Source organism: Penaeus monodon, chromosome 19, assembly GCF_015228065.2.
Source record: "Penaeus monodon isolate SGIC_2016 chromosome 19, NSTDA_Pmon_1, whole genome shotgun sequence".
Lineage (NCBI taxonomy): Eukaryota > Metazoa > Arthropoda > Malacostraca > Decapoda > Penaeidae > Penaeus > Penaeus monodon.
Window position 1 is genome coordinate 30,520,367 of NC_051404.1, and position 6,340 is coordinate 30,526,706.

The following is a 6,340-nucleotide window of genomic DNA, read 5'->3' on the forward strand; positions in this document are numbered from 1 at the left end:
ATCAATATTCCGAATTGTGAAATCAAAGTGACTCTAGGATTAAGTGATCAGTGCTGTGTAAATTTTAAATCAATAAAGTGAAGATTGGTGAAAGTTCAAATGCAGTGTATTAGTTAACAATCTCCTTTTACAGCTGACGCCGTCCTGTTTTGTCTCCTTCTCTCGAGTCCGGTCTGGCGATGGGGCCTCCTTCCCTTACACGCGACTTTGCTCTGCACGACACACGGGCCGTCTCGATACACAGAGGAATCTGGCTGGCTTCTCAGTGCAATCCTCACATAACCCATTTCGTTCCTTTTTTATCTCATTATTTATATCCGTACTGTTGATTTTATCTTGTGAAGGTGACGTATATGGAATTTATGTGTAACCTCCATTTTTTTTTACTGCATTTCTTTTTGCTGGGAAAGGGTTACCGTGTGAACACTTTGTTACAGCCCTCCTGAAGCGGTGAAATTCGCTGGAAGGTTGACTCCCCCGACCCGGCCCCGCCCCAGGTCAACCCCCCAGGTCTACCCCCCTCGGTTTTCTCCTCCCGCGAGACGGTGGTACTCTGGTATCGACTTATCTTATGTAGAATCTGTGTATTAATCTTGCGAAATAGGGTTTGCGTTCGGTTACTACCAGTGGTCACGTGATGGAGTAGTGAGTTCAGGCTATATTCACGTAACTGATTAGTTAATACAAGTGAAAGCTTTTCTTGTGTTGGTTCATTTGTTCAAGTGATCATCTAAAAATGTATAAGAATTAGGGATTCACTCATTTCAATCATCATGCAAAGTTAACCATTCCATTTGTAGCTCCTTCATTGTTCCTGATTTCTCCCAACCACGGCACCCTTCTTACACTTTCTCTCATCCCGTGGGCTGTGTCCATCCCGAGGATTGGTGGTGTGGTGACCCGGTGGCGTCCAGTGATGTCTGCTGGGGGCGAGGTATGACCCAGGTGTGACGCTATTAACTGACAAACTTTTTCATCCCATGTGTAAGTCTCTTGCCAGAATATCACTTCTTTGACTTGCTAGAGATGTTATTTGTTTTACAGTTTTGCATTTATGTATTCATGATGCAGTTGTTGAATTGTTCACGGTGTAGTAGCTAAAGTCAGTGACCAAGTAGTTTAGGTTAGGGCAAACAATAACAGTACTTTCAGTCCGGCTTCCTAATTTGACCTGTTCCTGGCGACGGTCGTTTCCTGTCGCTGTTACCGAATTCGCGGAGGTGACCACAACAGGTTGAGGTGAGCCAGTGTCGACTCCATGCTATGTAGTTGCACAAGACTCATTAGGTAACAATTTGACATTAGACAAGACTTTGAAAGACTTGCATTAATTTCAGTGGTAATTATCTAATAGTACATTTCTTATAAATTTTTTAGAATATGGGATATACAGCTCTTAGTTCATGTGATCAATCTAAGTGGTTGACCATCATTTAACCTTGTTTTAGTGTGTATAAAAGGAGGATTGCACTATCGTCAGCCTCAAAAGTAACAATTACATTGTGGCTATGCCACATCAACATGTCGTGCTTGGGTGGGGAATACAGTCATTTCAGATTGTGCAGCTGCACACCGATATCTGCGCAGCAGAAAGGCAAAGTTGATAAAGAAAGGTCCGATGAACAGCAACCAGTGGCAGGCATGGGGTCCTCCGCTGATCGATCTCAAGTAACATGAGTGGACACCCGGCAAAAAACCACACAAAGCAGTATACACAAGGTCAATACGAGAAAGGCTGCAGGCATGGGGTCCTGCAGTCGCCAGCCCAAGAATTTTGGTAGCTGAAGGCATAGGGCTATGCTACCTCCAACCCAACGAAAGAAACACAGGTATTTTGTATGGTGGGCATACTAAGAAAAATCTATAAACGAGCATATGAAGTACTATTCTACAGAAACTTGGTCAATGTAAACATTGAACGAAAATTCTTTTATGGAAATGTAAAAGCAACAATTGGCAAAATTTTATTTCATTAGAAATACCAAGGCTTCTATACAAAATTAAGTAGAACGTTAATTATGAAGTTGGTACAATTTTACGCATGATTGGGAAAAGGGAGGGAACAAGTGTGCAAGTATATTTCAGTTTGAAGCTGATGCTGTCCAGAAAGAAAAGTATGCAGATTGTGAGCAGCATCTGTGTGAAACTCCAAATTGTGGTTTGTTTTATAACTGTTACTAGGAAACTTTAAAACTTTGATTTAGTGGTCCCATTTGGTTTGCTATGTGTTATATTAAGTGGGAACTGTAGAATCTTGGGAATAGTGGGAAGAAATAATTTTATCTAGCAGGTGACTGGATGAATGACGGCATACAAAATTTTGGTTGTGTTGGCTGATGTCTTCAGCAGTACTGCAGCGTTTGGGAATGGGTACATCGTAAGCCAGTATTGTCTGGATTCAGGTAACAAATTTGTAAAAGATCATTTTGCATTTTTGTGTTTCTAGTAAGTGTTGAAGATTGGCAAACCTTAAACTGCTCTATTTGTCTTCTTACACAAATCTTGTTTCAATGTTGTATAAAGGTCTTAAAAGATTTAAAGCTTATGTATGTGGTGAAAGAGATAACCTTAACATAGGCATAGTGGAGGGAAAGTTTACTGCAGGCATGAAGTCCTAGAGATGGATTCGGCTCCACTCCCACATCGAAGTGCCCCCCTGTCCCCCACTTCTCCCACTTGTCATCAAGATTGCGAGGAATATTTGCAGCATGGCAGACATAGCCAGATGGATCACAAAGTTCTTAAGGTTGAACAAGGTAACACAGCATCTCTTGATTTCCTTGATTAATGTTTAAAGGAACATGGCTTTTTTTAAACACAAAAACAGTTGTGTGACAAGGATATCTGATGAGATTGTTGTCGGAGATAATTTGTTTCTATAGACTTGTAAAAGTTTTTCCAAAGGAACCAAATCTTCCAGTTCTTGCTCGTAGTTGAAATATTTATGCATCTAGGTGTTTGTACTAGAACTTCATGGAAAATGTGGGAGATAAATACTCATTCTTCAGAAGTAATGGATTTGTATAATTCCTTTGCTGCTAATGTAACTTTAATTCATCAGATGCTGTACTTTTGCATGCATTTATGAATGTAATGGTTACCAAGTGCAGTAAAATTGATGAACCATTTTAAATTCTCATTCATTAAGAATCTGTTGTATCTATTTGGTATTAATTGCCACCATCAGTAAAGTTTTGGATAGGAGCTAGGCTTTGGGCGTTTTAGAATCTCTGCAGATGCAGCGGGATGCAGGGAGCCTTACGAGTTGAAAGGCATACCAGTTGTCGATGGGCATTCCTGGAAGAGGTTCAAAGGAGAAAGTTGACTCTATCGGGGCTCATCTGATTTGGGGTACAAGCAGTTTTGTTCCTACAATGGTCAACTTTACCATTCAACAGAGAAGAGGACAGACAAACCTAGGTAACATTGTAAGTATCTGTGTCAATAGATAACAGTACTAAGAGAATCGGCAATTACCTGCTAGGTCCATCATCGGGGTAGATCAAATATTTCTGATTTGACTAGGAAATTGAGTGCAATTTTATGTAGGCTGAAAAAGGAAATTTGAAAGCCAGGCACTAATGCCTGAAACCTAGATAAACTATTTGAGTACAAGCAAAGGTTCCAATCATTATACAAATTAGTGTAGAGGTTTCCAAGAAGTCAAGATTTATTCTTGTACTTCATGTTATATGATTCCCAAGGTTCATAAGAAATTATATTCTTGTCAGTTGAGTTACTCTCAATTTATTTCTTATTACTTGGAGAGCTGGTTCCCCTGAAAGCAGAAGAAAGTTAGTTAGCTGGTCTCAGCTGTTTCTTCTAGCTTGCGGAGAATGACATGCAATATCCAGTTGGACAATTTCTACTTCATATCATTAATTGTGCATTGTTAAGGTTCATAAGAACATAATTTGTTGGTTGAACAGATCTTGGTGTAGAATTGTGTTCTTGCTGAGATGCTATCAACATGTTCTTATTCCTGAGACTTGCAAAATGGATTCTCCATTTACAGTTATAATTTGAGGGTTATATCTGACATCAGATGTTTTTTATTTGTAGGACATCTGCCATGTATAGGTTGTCATATTAAATCAGAAAATACAGAATAGAATAATCAGATAAAGATTGACAGAAAGCTTTAGAAATTATAGGGATACAGTTTATTTGTGAAAAAGGCCAGGATGGGTGAGAGACTTCTATTCCTCCCCCTAGTAAACTCCAGATGTGATTTCATGGTTGTCTATATAGGCCCTTGGATGTTGCAGTCTTCCTTTTACTCAAAAAAAAATCCTGGTGGTTATTCAGTTGTGTATAGTGGTAATTATCTATCCTAAACGTATTGACTTAGATATTTGACAATCAAATATGATGTAAATATGTGGGAGGGAGTTCACTTCTTTAGTATATGCACAGAATCAAATATGATGTAAATATGTGGGAGGGAGTTCACTTCTTCAGTATATGCACAGAATTTAAGCCCTAGTTTGAAGGTGGCCTTAGTCATCGCAGATTATCTACAAAGTTGCAGACTTCACATATCTTCCAAGCAACGTTTCAGGTATCTGCTAATTTTAGAAATTAATTGTACAAATTGTTTTACTTGTTTGCATGTAAATTAATAATTTAGCTGAAAATTTAGTTGAAATGGGGGGGGGGAGGGGAAATTGACGTTTTTCTTCTAGTGTATATGCAGAGGGATGGCCCAGGCTGTGACATCCTGTAACTGAAGAAAGCCCACGCATCTGCCTGTGAAGGATTAAAGGATGCCTCGATTCCATTGCTTCTGTTCCTTATGTGGCAGGAGGTTTGAGCTCTAAAGGAGTATTTAAAAATAATGTCATGAATATTTATTCTTCCCTTTCTGTCATTTGTGATTGATTTGGTACACAAGCTGTAGTGAGAACATGCATTCTATATGTTATGAATACTAACTTCTTTTTCAAACGTATTTTGAGAAGAGACCTTAAAACTGAAACGGTCAATTGAATTGTAAAGAAAGTATGTTTTTGTGTGGAGAGCATGGGATTCTCTTTAGTAGGACAGTCGGATTTTGTGGAGACAAGTAACCTGGTGATTGCTGCCCGAGTGAATGTTTTATGTTCCTGATTCCGGGCTGATTCTATTGCTGTGTCCCACTTTCCTTGCATCTTGCTTAATGACAGGTAATGTTGTTTACCATTTGCTTATACCAACCTGTTTTTTATACTAAATGAGTATTTGGTTTGTCAATCATGCAGCTAGCATAATGCACTCTGGTTTAGACATGACAAATATGAAAGGGTTCAAAATTGGGGGGGGGGGGGGACATTTACTGCTGTAGCATTCACAGAACTCTGTGGGAACATCTATCCTGTGTGGGAAGACCAGGATCAACATCTTCAAAATCATTAACATCTTGTCACTGCTGAAGAGGTATTTCATATAAATGTTGAAAACCTGTCAGTTCTTTGAGAGACCTTATGTGAAAAAGAAATATTGTATGTTAATTGTAGTCCTAGATGTATTTTTACCTTAAAATATTTGGGAAAGGGAAAAGGGAAGAGGTTTCTTTTAGTAGGCTGCTGGAGTCATCCTCTGCTTTGTGATAGTGGATCAGCAGTTGGCTTGTGGTCAGACTGAGCAGCATACTGAAACGACAGCCAAGAGAAATTGAACTCCAACATGCAACCATCAACAACAATCGGCTCCAAACTTTGAGAAAGGAAGGTAACTGCAGTTGATGGTTCTGCATTTTGTTTTACAAGTGTATTTGAAATCATTCATATTACTAGATTTTAATCTAGTCTTGTCAGAAGTAAGTGGTGATAAAGACGAAGGACAGGGTTATCAAGAAAATGGAGGGGAGGGGGGGTAGGGACATTTATTATTTTTTATTTATACAGAAATGTGTCCTGTAAGGACTGCAGGTCTGTACTACTTCAGGGAAATGGAAATGCTGCCGCTAAAACTTCAGTAAGCCAGAGGTCAATGTATTTTGCTGTATTTAGTACAATTATATTTTGAATTGATCAGATTTTGGAAATCAAGTATAAGCATAAAAACCTATATTCTTTCTACATCAGAAATCAAAATTTGTTAGTTGAAGGGGATAATCTGAAAATACAGTTGGGTTGGGGAAAAGTTTACTTATTTATAGGTAAGGAGCAACACACAAGAAGCCAATACTTGTACTTTCCATCACACAATTAGTTGGATCATCTAAAGAGGCCAAAGGGTCATCTCCCATTTTAATCTTCATGGATACACCATCAAAGGTATTGTCTGTAGAGTCATTGACCAAGCAAATTCTGCATGCCCTGCTATGTAAACCTGGAAATGTTGAAATACTCAGAAAGAT

At 38.8% G+C, this 6,340-nt stretch overlaps 1 protein-coding gene across 3 annotated transcripts in view; it reads left to right on the forward strand.

Annotated features, from left to right (window-relative positions):
* Positions 1-6,340, forward strand: part of LOC119585167 — an 11,032-nt gene continuing 4,692 nt past the window's right edge. For all 3 annotated transcript variants that reach the window (XM_037933804.1, XM_037933802.1, XM_037933803.1), the window contains exons 1-2: positions 1-5,709; positions 5,886-6,257. The gene's annotated coding sequence lies outside the window, so the exon portion shown is untranslated. The remainder of the gene's footprint in view (positions 5,710-5,885; positions 6,258-6,340) is intronic.